The sequence below is a fragment of the Oryctolagus cuniculus genome, chromosome 11, assembly GCF_051225735.1.
Source record: "Oryctolagus cuniculus isolate XC-2025 breed Fujian yellow rabbit chromosome 11, ASM5122573v1, whole genome shotgun sequence".
Taxonomy (NCBI): domain Eukaryota; kingdom Metazoa; phylum Chordata; class Mammalia; order Lagomorpha; family Leporidae; genus Oryctolagus; species Oryctolagus cuniculus.
The window spans coordinates 8,802,421-8,815,637 of record NC_142877.1 but is presented as its reverse complement, the minus strand read 5'-3'; the positions used below and the strand labels follow the sequence as shown (position 1 = coordinate 8,815,637).

The window sequence follows — 13,217 nt, the reverse complement described above, 5'->3', positions numbered from 1 at the left end:
CCCAGGCCACAGGTTGAGAGCCAGATTAGACGAGGAGCAGCCAGGACATGAACTGGCACCCATATGGGATTCCTGGGCCACAGGTGGAGGCTTAGCCTACTGTGCCATAGCACCGGCCCCTGTCTTTCAAAAAGCAAACCTATTTATTTGTTTTCATCTTATTTGAATGAGAGAGAGAGAGAGATCTTCCATCCACTGTTCACTCCCAAAATGCCTGCAACAGCCAGCCAGAGCTGGTCCAGACTGAATTCAGGAGCCAAACACTCCATCTGGGTCTCCCATGTGGGTGGCAGAGAGCTGCGTTCTTGATCCATCACTTGCTGCCTCCCAGGGTGCCTTAGCAGGAAGGGCAACAGTCAGGACCTGACCAGGCACTCGGACGTGGGATGCGGGCGTCTCGAGCAGGGATTTAACTGCTGCGCCAGACACCTGCTCCACAAGCCTGACTCCCAGCCCCTTTTCCCAGGAGCCCCCAGCACCCCTGCCCACTTCTATCTGTGGCCATGCTGCATTGGATTATAATTGTCTTGATGATTTGTCTGTCTCTGTCCTGAGTTCTTGGATCCCTGTAGGCAGGGCCTATGACTCATTCATCTTTATATCTCCAGTGTCTAACAGATGACTTCCACAAAGCAGGCGCTCAATAATTGCAGAGCGAGCAGAGCAAGTGCACGAACACTTTCACTCCCACGGCTTAGCCCGTCCGGTTGTTAAGGTGTGGACAAGAACTCCTTTTAACTTGAATATAGGTTTTCTTCCCCGAAGAGCATATTGATAAAGGACAGCTCGGTTTTCTTCAGAAGAAGAAAAATGATAGAACAGGCCTCTGTGCTATATTTCAAACTTATGTCAACTTTTCTTGAAAAAAAAAAAAAAAACTGTCTGTCCACCAGCGCTTGGATCATTTTTCAAATTTCATGTCATCCTCTTGCAGATGCTGCCCATCCGTCATCGCGGGCAGAGAGTATCCATCATGGGCCGAGCGGGATCGTTTCCACAGCTGTCAGGGAGTGGACACAGCAAAGGTGCCCGTGGTGGCTGGACAGAGTTGTCCAGGCCTGATGGTGAGGGAGCTTCCAGGGGACGGAGGGCATCCGGGGGTCTGTCTCCAATGGCTTCATGCAGTCCCCGAGTGAGACCTCTGTTCTCCCCATCGATATCACAGCCAGGTAAGAGTTATTTACAGAGCGAATGTTTATGTCAAAATGAAGTCCATCTTTCTCATGACTGCTTTCCCATAAACATGGTCATGTATATAGTTTATAAAAAAGTTTAAAAAATGAGTGATGTTTCTTTGCCAAATGTAGAAAAGCATAAGGAAGAAAATAAAAATCCTACATTATTCCACTAGGCAGAGGTGACCATTATTAATATTGTTTTGGTGCATTTTTCTTCTAATCATATTCACACACAGTTGTGCCTGCAAACGCACACAGAGAAACTGTGTGTGTGTGTATACAGTTATTTGTGAGTAATTCTGTGTATTCTTTATGGAGTTTTGTCTCTTGCTTTTCTCACTAAATTATATTTTAACCATTTTCCTGTGTCATTAAGCATTCTGTGAAACATGTTTCTTTAAGGCTACATTAGATTTGATTTTATGGATATGCCATAATTTATTTATCTATTGTTAGACATGCTGATTGTTCTGGCTTTTTGCAATGTGGTATTTTATTTATTGCATTTCCCCTGTCTTTTAGCTATTCTGTGTTTATCATCTATATAATTCTCAAGAATCATAATCTTATCTTTTTATTTGGATGTCAAAGATAGGTAAATGGATTTTTTTTTATAACTCACAAAGATTCAAACTACAAGAAGCTTTTTTGTTGTCTCCTAAATCAGTAAGAGTGATTATATATGTTCACTTTTATAATATAGATTAAATTCTGTCAATTAAGTGAGTGCGCCTGTATTTCTTTCCTGTTTACGGATTTGTTGTGAGTTGATGTACAAGTCCTCGTTTCACATGGGAAGGGCTACATTGAGCCTGAAACGAGTACAGGAGATTTCCTTGGGAGGGAGGCCGTGTGAGGGACGGCCCTGCCGGATCAGAATCCCTGCTTTGCCGTGGCTTGCTGCGTAACTGGAGGCATCTTTTGTCACTTTGAGAGCCTCAGCTTTCTCATCTACGCGCTTGTGGGATGTAATAGCACGAAGTGCTGTTGGCTGGGGCCCTGTGAAGACGAGCGTGGCAGGTGCTCATTGTGAGACGCGTCGCACAGGACACGGCAAAGGCCATCACTGTGCTCTCTCCTGGTTTCTATCTTCAGACAGGTCGGGTGTTAGATGTTTCTTCTCAGGATAAGGATAGAGACGTGGCAGGGCCCTGGCCTATTTGACCAGGCAGTTTGAAAGGCAGTTCTTTTTGAGTAACCTGATGTCTGATTTCTCTTTTTAATTGTTCTTAGCTTATTGAGTTGTAATATGCACATCATGAAATTTGCCAATTTAAGTGCACAATTCAATGTTTTTTTTTTATTGTTTTTTAAGATTTATTTGTTGTTTACATGAATGGCAGGGTGACAGAGAGGGAGGAGGCGAGAGATGTATCTTCCACCTGTTTCAAACCCTAAATGGCCACACCAGCTAGGTCTGGGCCAAGCTGAAGGCAGTCTCCCCCTTGGTGGATGGGCCCGGTTACTTGGGCCATCGTCCAGTGCCTTCTCAGGTACAGTAGCAGGGACTTTGATCAGAAGTGGAGCAGTTCAAGTCCTTCACTCCAATAGGAGATGTCAGCGTCATGAGTAGTAGCTTAACCCAAGATTTCACAGCCCCTGCACAGTTAAATGATAATAACTTTATGGATATGTGCAATCATCACCACCATTTAATTTGTGAACATTTCCACACTCCCCAAAAGGTCCCTCAGACCCATTTTCCGTCACTCTGTGTGGCAGTTGGTATCTACGTTGTCTTCATAGACTTGCCTTTTCTGTACACTTCATAAAGATGGAATCATATAATATATGGCCTTTAGAATGCAGCTGCTTTCACTTAATGTAGTATTTTTGAGATTCACCCAGCTCATCCTATGGATTTGGCCTTTGTTCCTTTTCATTGCCTGCTAGTATTCTGTGGAGTGGATAGACCATGTTTTGCTAATCCATTCACCATTGATGGGCTTTTATATTGTTCCTATTTTTTTCTATTATAAATAATCCTGGTATAAATATTCACACATCCATCCTTGTCTATCTGGGTTTTCAATTCACTTAGATTTATACTTAGCAAAATTGCTGAGTTGTATGGTAATTTATATTTAACTTTCAGATAAATTTTCAAACAACTTCCTAAAAGTGGCACACAATTTCAAACAATTATCCTGCATTCTTGAACATTCTATTTATCAAAAGCCCAAAATATACTCATATATTCTCATCAAACCAGGATCTTTTGATTACACAAACAAGGAGAATATCTAAAAGACAAAGTACCATATAAATATCAGTCAGTATCTGAGCACCTTCTGGAGGTAAGACCCTTGCTACTTGAAATGGACTCTCTGTACATTGATAATTATCAGATGAAATTCTTGTTATCCTCTTTCACAGATCAGTCAGCAAGAGCGATGAGGATCGGTGAGGTTTTGGAGCAGTGCCGTGACTTGCAGTAGCGGTGTCGGGATTTGAACCCAGGTTCATTTGATCCCCAGACCAGCACTATACTGATTTCCAAAGCAAGAAGTAATCCATAAGCTTAACTGGGGTGAGAAGTGCCCTTCACTGACAAGAATTTTAAAATAACTGATTGTGGGCTCCCATTTCAGAGTGCCCGCATTCACATTTTGGCTCTGATTTTTTTAAAGATTTATTTATTTATCTGAAAGTCAGAGTTACACACAAAGAGAAGGAGAGGCAGAGGGAAAGAGAGGTCTTCCATCTGCTGGTTCACTCCTCAGTTGGCTCCAACAGCCAGAGCTGTGCCAATCTGAAGCCGGGAGCCAGGAGCCCCCTCTGGGTCTTCCATGTAGGGACAGGGGCCCAAGGACTTGGGCCATCCTCTACTGCCTTCCTGGGCCATAACAGAGAGCTGGATCGGAAGTGGAGCAGCCAGGACTCGAACTGGTGCCCATATGGGATGCCGGCACTTTAGGTGGCAGCTTTACCCACCATGCCACAGTGCCGGCCCCATGGCTCTGATTTGGTTCCAGTTTCTTGATGAAGCACACCACAGTAGGTAGTGAGTGGTGGCCCAAATATTTGGGTCCCTGCCACCCACATTGAGACTTGCATTGAGTTTCAGGCTCTGACATTGTCCTGGCCTGACCCTATTGCTATTGAGAACATTTAGGGCACGAACCAGTAGATGGATGATCTTTCCCTGTGTGTCTCTCTCTGCCTTCCAAATACAAATGAATAAAATGAAAATAGCTGGTTGTTAATGGCCCCAGAGATATGCTTTCTCTCCCTTAACCACAGACTGTAGTCTTCACTAACACAGATGGAAGGAGAAAGGCCTGTCCGCTGTGCTGTGCGTGTGCAGAGAGAGGATGGAGCGAGGAGGAAGGTGGTCAATGCGAGGAGGTGGCTGCCCATGGTTAAGCGGGCTTCTGTTTTCATGCCTGGTTCCAACACACACCTCTGCCTTTTTCTACCTGGGTGACTTTGGGTGTGTCGGTCAGACTCGCCGGGCCTGTTTCCTCATCCATTCATGCAGGTACCAACTGTACTTCCCAGGGCTGCTGAGCATGAGAGAATAGGAAGTATTTGAAGTATGGCCTCGCAGTATGGGTGCTGTCACCACTGTGCCGTCCCACCAGGTACTGAGAATGGGTCCCTTCTTTCTGTCTCAGTACCTTCAGGCTGCTCTACCAGCACTCTGTAGACTGGATGACTTTTACACTCCGAGTTCTGGAGCCTGGCATGTCCAAGATCAGGATGCCAAAAACAAGAGCCCACTTCCTGGTTCCCAGACAGGTGTCCTCGCATGCTGGGAGTTGCCCTGTGGGGTCTCTTTTGCAAGCGCATTCACCCCATTCATGAAAGCCCCGCCCTCCTGGCCCAATCACTTAGCAAAGACCCTGCATCTGAGTACCATTGCCTTATGGGTTTGGATTCATCAGCACGTGGATTTAGGGGACACAGCCATCCAGTCTCCAGCACCTCCTCACTGCCACCTTCCCTCTCTTGAGTGGCTTGTGAGTAACCTGAGGTGTCCAAGACAGGATTAGCCCTTTGGGAACAGGCCTGAGGGGGCTCAGCAAGTGTTGGGGGCACATGCGTGAGTCACTGTTGCAGGACGGTGCACACGTAAGGAGACAAGGTGGCAGGTGGAGCCGCCCCGTCTGCCTGAGCAGGCGATGGGTGGGACAGCTCCCGTCCCCAGCAGAGGGACAAGCTCACTTTGCACAGGGTTCCCTCCTGAGGCAAGTGCTGCGCATGGACTCCGTCAGGGCTGCCTGCCCTTCCACGTGGCCCCACCTTCTGACTTCCTGTTCCAAAATCCCTCCAACCTCGTGAACCTGCCCTCAGCCATGTGACTCTCATGCCTTCCTTCCGGGAGCAGCCTAGTAATCCTCTCTCCATCCAGTGGTTCTCAACCTTGGCTGCACATTTGGGTCATCTAGGGGAACACAAAGAGATAATGATGCCCACGCACTACTTCCAGGAGATTTTGATTTAACAGGAGGGGCCCAGACATTGGGATTTTTAAAAGCCACTCAGGTGATTCTAATGTGAAGCCAGATTTGAAAATTACTGCTTCTCGCCGGCGCCGCGGCTCAATAGGCTAATCCTCCACCTAGCAGCGCTGGCACACTGGGTTCTAGTCCCAATCAGGGCGCCGGATTCTGTCCCAGTTGCCCCTCTTCCAGGCCAGCTCTCTGCTGTGGCCAGGGAGTGCCGTGGAGGATGGCCCAAGTGTTTGGGCCCTGCACCCCATGGGAGACCAGGAGAAGCACCTGGCTTCTGCCTTCGGATCAGCGCGGTGCGCTGGCCGCAGCGCCCTGGCCGCAGCGGCCATTGGAGGGTGAACCAACGGCAAAGGAAGACCTTTCTCTCTGTCTCTCTCTCTCTCATTGTCCACTCTGCCTGTTAAAAAAAAAAAAAAGAAAATTACTGCTTCTCATTACAAATAAATATCAGGTCACTCCCTACCACCCAGGGGAGCTGGAACTGTACCTGGCTAATACTGGTTTATGGGAGATAATTGTTATATTTTCAGGATTAATAAATAGTTTTATGTAAGCTTTCAATTTAATTATATATTTTTAAAGACATTTATTTATTTGAAAGTCAGAGATACACAGAGAGAGAAGGAGAGGCAGAGAGAGAGAGAGAGAGAGATTCCATCCGCTGGTTCACTCTCCAACTGGCCACAACAGCCAGAGCTGCGCCAATCTGAAGCCAGGAGCCAGGAGCTTCCTCTGGGTCTCCCACACGGGCACAGGGGCCCAAGGACTTGGGCCGTCTTCTACTGCTTTCCCAGGGCATAGCAGAGAGCTGGATAGGAAGTGGAGCAGCTGGGACGCAAGCTGGCGCCCATATGGGATGTCGGCACTGCAGGCGGCAGCCTCACTGGCCACGCCACAGTGCTGGCCCCATACATTATATTTACAAAGATAATAAATTTCAAAATCTCTAATTGTTTGTAGATTTCACTATTACCTATGCCCTGAGGTTGCCCACATCTGTCGGATCTGTGTTCTGTGGTATGGTGCTACTAGACAGGGACACACTACATTGCTTCATTTCCCAGCTTCATGTTCAGTCATGCTACTGACCCGTAGCAGGAAACTGTCCATTAAAGGAGTATTTACATCACGGACATTAGCAAGTGCTCCAAGTTGAGACTTTGTGTATTGTTTTGGTGGTTAGCAAGACTTAAGAAAATGACAGACAAACCCTTAATAATGTGGATTAAACTTAAAAATGTGTTTTATATGTAGAATATTATCAATAGCATAAGAAACTGGGGAAATATTCTTCCAGGTTTTGAAAGTTATTATTTGATTTGATTAAGCAAAAAAACAGCCCTCATCATGGATGGATAAGTGAAATTCCAACATACATTTTTGTATTTTCACTTTAACTTACTCTTTGCTGTAAACAAAAACATTAGCCAATAATTATGTCCCGACTACACTCATTTATCAGTTGTAACCACAGGTTGACGATGGATACAAGGGCTGGGGAGAAAAATCAATGAAAGCATTATGTGCGAATCAATTAACTCTATGGAATTTATAATAAAGAAGTATTGCATATTTTATTATTTGTAAATTGTGTGCAATACATCCTTTATATCAGCAAAATTTTGACAAACTTGTATTTGTGAAGCATTTACCAGCCTATCACTGTTGCCCTCCATTCCTTAACAGAACTGTATATCCCGACTCACTCTCCTTCCCCTGTTCTCTTGGTGAGAGCGTCCTTCTAGAAATCAGATCAGAGCCCACTGCCCCTCATGCGGAGGGTACCGGGGATCTGGAGAGACAGACAGAAGTCAGCTGACACAAACTGCCTGTGCTTTCCTTGTTACTGGATTTCAGCTGTTCTGGGAAGCCAAGTCAGTTCTTCAATCCCTCCTTGACTATACATTGTTCCTAAAGATGAGTATTTAAAAAAGTTCATTGAAAAAATGAAGCAAAAGATAAGTTTATCTATAAGAATACTTAAAATCCATACATATTTTTTTTAAGATTTTATTTATTTATTTGACAGGTAGAGTTATAGACATAGAGGGAGACAGAGAGAAAGGTCTTCCTTCCGTTGGTTCACCCCCAAAGTGGCCATTACGGCCAGTGCTCTGCGCCAATCCGAAGCCAGGAGCCAGGTGCTTCCTCCTGGTCTCCCATGCCGGTGCACTTGGGCCATCATCTACTGCCCTCCCAAGCCACAGCAGAGAGCTGGACTGGAAGAGGAGCAACGAGGTCTAGAACCTGGCGCCCATATGGAATGCTGGCGCCATAGGCAGAGGACTAACCAAGTGAGCCACAGCGCTGGCCATGAGCCGTGGTGCCGGCATGCATAATTTTTTCATAATACACATTTTCATGAACTTTCTGAAGACCCACTGTACATGTGAAATGTTGCAATAAGAACAAAGTATGTGAAACACGTTATTTCCTTCTGTTTTACTGATTGTTCACATGGATAGTGAGGAATGCATCCACATAGGCACTGCCCACATCTTAAAACCTCTGAGAAAATAAGAACTACAAACACCTCTGTAAAGCCTGGGTTTCTTGGCACACCCTAGGATGCTATCCTGGTTCTAACAAGGATGTTATCCTAACGAGCCATTCCCAGACTTAATGGCTGAAAATAAAAATAATAAACATTTATTCTTTCTTTTTTGACAGGCAGAGTGGACAGTGAGAGAGAGAGACAGAGAGAAAGGTCTTCCTTTTGCCGTTGGTTCACCCTCCAATGGCCGCCGCAGCAGGCACGCTGTAGCCGGCACATCGCTCTGATCCGAAGCCAGGAGCCAGGTACTTCTCCTGGTCTCCCATGGGGTGCAGGGCCCAAGCACTTGGGCCATCCTCCACTGCACTCCCTGGCCACAGCAGAGAGCTGGCCTGGAAAAGGGGCAACCGGGACAGAATCTGGCGCCCCAACTGGGACTAGAACCCCGTGTGCCGGCGCCGCAAGGCGGAGGATTAGCCTAGTGAGCCGCGGCACCGGCCATAAACATTTATTCTGTACAGTGGTCTGCAATTTGGATAGGGCTCTATGCGTGAGGCCTGACTTTAGTCCATGTAATGTGAGTTGGGGACTTGGCTGAGAGGAGGAGGATCTGTGTCCAACCTGGGTCTCTCCCATGGTTGGCAAATTGGTGCTGGCAAGCAGGTGTGAATCCAGTGTGGTTGAGGACTTTGACTCTTCCTCATGAGGACCAGGCTTCCCTACGTTATGGTGGCTGGGTTCCCAGGACAACTGTATCAAGGTAGGAGGTCGCATTGTCTTTGATGACCTAGCCTCAGAAGAGACACACAGCATTATTTATGCCGTACTCTATTACGTGAGGCCGACCAGAAGGCCCATCAAGTTTGAGGGAAGAGACGTGGACTCCACATCTCAACAGAGCAGTAGCAAGTTCTGGAAGAGCAGGTAGGGCAGTAAATACTATGTGGCCATTTTTAGAAATGATAAGCCATCACAGATGGAAAGGAAAAGAACTCTCTGCAGAGTGAGTATGCATGTCCTGTTTTGTACAGTAAGTCACCAGGACATGCTCCAGGATTAATCCAGAATCACAACGTGCAGGAGTGGAGTAATGGGGTTCACCTGAGGTGAAGAAGGAACCATGTTTTTTTTCCCTCATAACAGAAGTATCTAAATAACTAAATAATTAGTAATTCCTTTGGTCATTTTTCGAGAGTCACTGAGTATGTGAAACAATGGAAGGTTTCCTTCAGGGAAAGCTCTAGAGATGGCCGATGGAAGTGTGGAAAGGCGAGAGTGATACCGTGTTTGCAGAGGAATAGCTGTACATCTCTAAGATTAAACTCCAAGTCTGTGTGATGCATTCAGTTCTCCATCTGCCTAGAGGCTGTAAGCAGTCAGCGCTCTCCATATCATCTCCCGTGGAATGGATAAAGACAGGTTGTTCACATTAAAATCTAAATAAAATGTGCCAAAGATAAGCACATTCCTCACACTAGGCAGAGATGAAGTTCTAGTTGCAGAGTATGTTTCAAATACCTTCTATTTTTTAAATGAGAAAGAGACCAAATATTGAGTAGACTCAAGACTCCGAGATAAAGAGATAGGCTATTCCTTTTGTTTGATTAGTGAGAGGGCCTGACATGGCTAGGAGTTAAACTCCAGAAGGACTTCTTTAAGAAAACCACCCATTACTAGTTAAAAAGGGAAAGGAATGTTGAATGTCTCTTTAAAAATATTTTGATATAATTTCTGACTTAAAACTTGCAAGAAAGTACAATGTATTCCCAAGTAACTTTTACCCATATCCCACCAGTTTAATATTTATTACTTTTTTAAAAAAGATTTATTTTTTATTTGAAAGTCAGAGTTACACAGAGAGAAGAGAGGCAGAGAGAAAGAGAAAGAGAGAGAGGTCTTCCATCTGACGTTTCACTTCCAAATTGGCCACAATGGCCAGAGCTGCACCGATCCAAAGCCAGGAGCCAGGAGCTTCTTCTGGGTCTCCCACGTGGGTGCAGGGGCCCAAGGACTTCGGCCATCTTCTACTGCTTTCCCAGGCCATAGCAGAGAGCTGGATCGGAAGTGGAGCAGCCGGGTCTTGAATTGGCACCCATATGGGATGCCAGCGCTTCAGTCCAGGGTGCTAACCTGCTGCGCCACAGCGCTGGCCCCAATATTTACTACACTTTTTTCATCTTATTCTCTTTTTAATATATCTGTACCTTCATCTCTGTATGTTATAGACCTATATGGGTAGATCAATGGACATATTCTGATTGAGCATCCCTAATCTGAAAATCTGAACTGACATATGCCACAAGTGAAAAATTCCACACCTGACCTCATGTGATAGATCACATTCAAAACATAGGCACACTAAAAATATTATATAAAATTACCTTCAGGCCATGTCTATAAGGTATATGTGACACATATTTTGTGTTTAGACTTGGATCTCATCTTTAAGATATCTTATCACATATGTGCAAATGTTCCAAATCTAAACTGAAAATTAAACTGAAATTTAAACTTTTAGATAAGCACACTCAACTTGTGTATAGAGATAGATAATCTGTGTACATTAAATATAAATCACATATATAATTTCTTTCAGAACCATTTAAAGATAAATTGCAAGCATGTCCTAACATAATTCAGTTTTTACTAAAAACAAAATCTCAGATTCTCTTACATAATACAAATGTAACTAGAAAATTAATATAGGTATACTGCTATTGAATGTGCAAATATCATTCACATGTCCCCAATAATGTCTTTACATTAAAATCAAATTGAACCTCATGTGTTCTTTTATAACAAAATGAAATCTAAGGTCAAATATAGGGTTGATATCTTGATAGGTTCAGTTTCCTCATTGTAGCTGAAAAATGGGTCAAAGGCATGTCAGTTCTTGGATATATTCACAAACTCACAGGTAATCCATTTGTAGTGACTTCGTGGGCACGTCCGTCTGTATCCTGGAACTCTTTCTGTTTTTGCAGTCAGGGAAGGATTTCTTCTGAGTACTTCTAGAAGATAGCACCATACGTGGTACGCGGTCAACACTTGGTAAATGTTTCTTAGACAATTAAATCTACAATGCAACCAGTTTCTGTGTAACTGAGACAAAGATATTTCAAGGCTAATTCATCTCAGGCTTGAATTTTCTACTAGAAAATTGGAGACTTAGGAGGATGTACAAAAAAAAAAAAAATCTTTGTATTACTTAGATACCACTGGGGGAGTTGTGGTGCTGTTGATAGTAATTGTCACAGTCGCCGTCAAAACCCTCGACGTTCTAACATGCGGCTGACAATGAAAGATTTTTCTCTTGAGCAGAGCAGTCCTTCTGCTAGAATATGAAGATGTCCTTCCAGCTCAAACTGAGGACTTTTTTTTTGTAAACTACAATCAGTGATCTGAGTGTGGATAGCTCATGTGGAAGGTGATCTCAGTAAACGCTGGTAGGAACGTGGAGGTGAGAGACAGGAAAAACAAACAAAAGATGAATTATTAAGCAAGTCAGGATTGTGGGTAATCATGGAGACAGCATAGGAGACTGGTACTGAGTTATTCCAACAGAGGATCAGAGTGCAGAGCGTCTTTACCCACACATCCAATTATCGCTTAACACTCTTCCGAGGGTACTAAGTCCATGCAGATCCAGCCCACCGCAGGTGAAGGGCCAATCAAAACATTCTCTGGTAGCCTGAAGAGACCCTCTTGCAAGGAGTCCCAGGTGCTTGTGTTTGGGATCTGTCCTGCACACATACACAGGCACAAGTGCTTGCCTAGGGCTGTGGATGGAGCCCCCTTAGCATCTGCTCCGCTTTCCATTCTTACCATTTGGAGTCAGGTTTAAGATAATGATAGAAGAATTTGTAAATATGAGATATTTGTTGTAAGAGTCAAGCTTTTCTTTCTTTAATTAAATGAACAGGTAAAAATCTTCCTACAATTAAGCCACCCCAGCATCCGGCAGGAAGATTTAAAGGTAACTGCATCTGCCTTATAGTAGGAGGGAGCGTGAAGCTAAGTCAGTTGCTCCAGGGAATGAGTAAATTAAGTGCTGATGACACTGACAAGGCAGCAAACTACCTTCACTGATTATTTTAATTTTCTCTCTTTTACAGTCACCTAAACACCCATAGCAGTGAATTCAAAGGTAACTAAAAAGTTGTTTTGCACATTTCTAGAAGAATCATAGAGTCACACATTAGTGTACAAAAAGACCTCTACCAAACCCAAGAAAGAGCAGTTGGCCCTAGGTGTGTGCTATGCATGTGGGGGCCCAGGAGGGAGTATTTCCTTCTGCATATGATTGTGTCTGTCAGAGGGGAAGAAAGAGAAGAGTTTACAAGTAGAACCCTTCAGTAAAAACGAGAGAGAAATGTCCTAGCTGATCCCAGCCTTGTATGAAAACATAAAGCCACAGTGTTGCGTGGTAGGAGAGAATGACAACTTCAGGAGAGAGAAAATGAATGGAGAAGGGATATGTCTCTAGTTACAGCCTCTTAAATGCCCACTCTATCTGAACTAGGAACTCAACTTGCTTGGAAATTTAGGCTTCAAAAACCAAGATAAAACCAGACAGCTGAAAGGTGTTTTCAAAACGATGAATTGGTTGTTGAGTTTTCATTGGGATTTAACTAAGTCAGAAATGATGATCAATGTTAAAAAATTAATAAAGCAACAGTTTGAGTTGTGGTGAAGGGTCTTTCCAGGAGAAAATCAATCTAACAAGATGCTACGTAAATTTACTTTTCTGTTCTCACTGTCCAGGGACACACAGGGAGTATTTTGTCAGAGGAATAAGGCTCTGGAGGGAGATGCCTGAAAGAACAAAAGTAGAGACTCACAGCCTTGTAACAGATGTTCTGAGCAGCACTACTCACAGCAGCCAGGAGCTGGAGCTATTCGGATAAGCACACTGTGTGATGTCTGTATGATGGAGTATTATTCACCTGTGAAAGGATGGTGTTCTGGTACACGCTACAATTTGGTTAAATTCAGAAACCATTATGTTAAGTGAAATAAGTCATACATAACAAGTCACATAAAGGATGATTCCATTTATAGGAAATGTCCACAATAGGCAAACCCACA

General features: G+C 44.2%; 1 long non-coding RNA gene across 2 annotated transcripts in view; it reads left to right on the top strand.

Annotated features, from left to right (window-relative positions):
- Window positions 1-13,217, top strand: part of LOC127487354 (uncharacterized) — a 45,357-nt gene that overhangs the window by 20,272 nt on the left and 11,868 nt on the right. Inside the window, exons 5-6 of one of the 2 annotated variants that reach the window (XR_016215748.1) lie at window positions 935-1,169; window positions 3,555-6,022. This is a non-coding gene — a long non-coding RNA (uncharacterized LOC127487354). Of the gene's footprint in view, window positions 1-934; window positions 1,170-3,554; window positions 6,023-13,217 lie in introns of those variants that run through there. The other variant, XR_016215749.1, reaches the window with a different exon arrangement.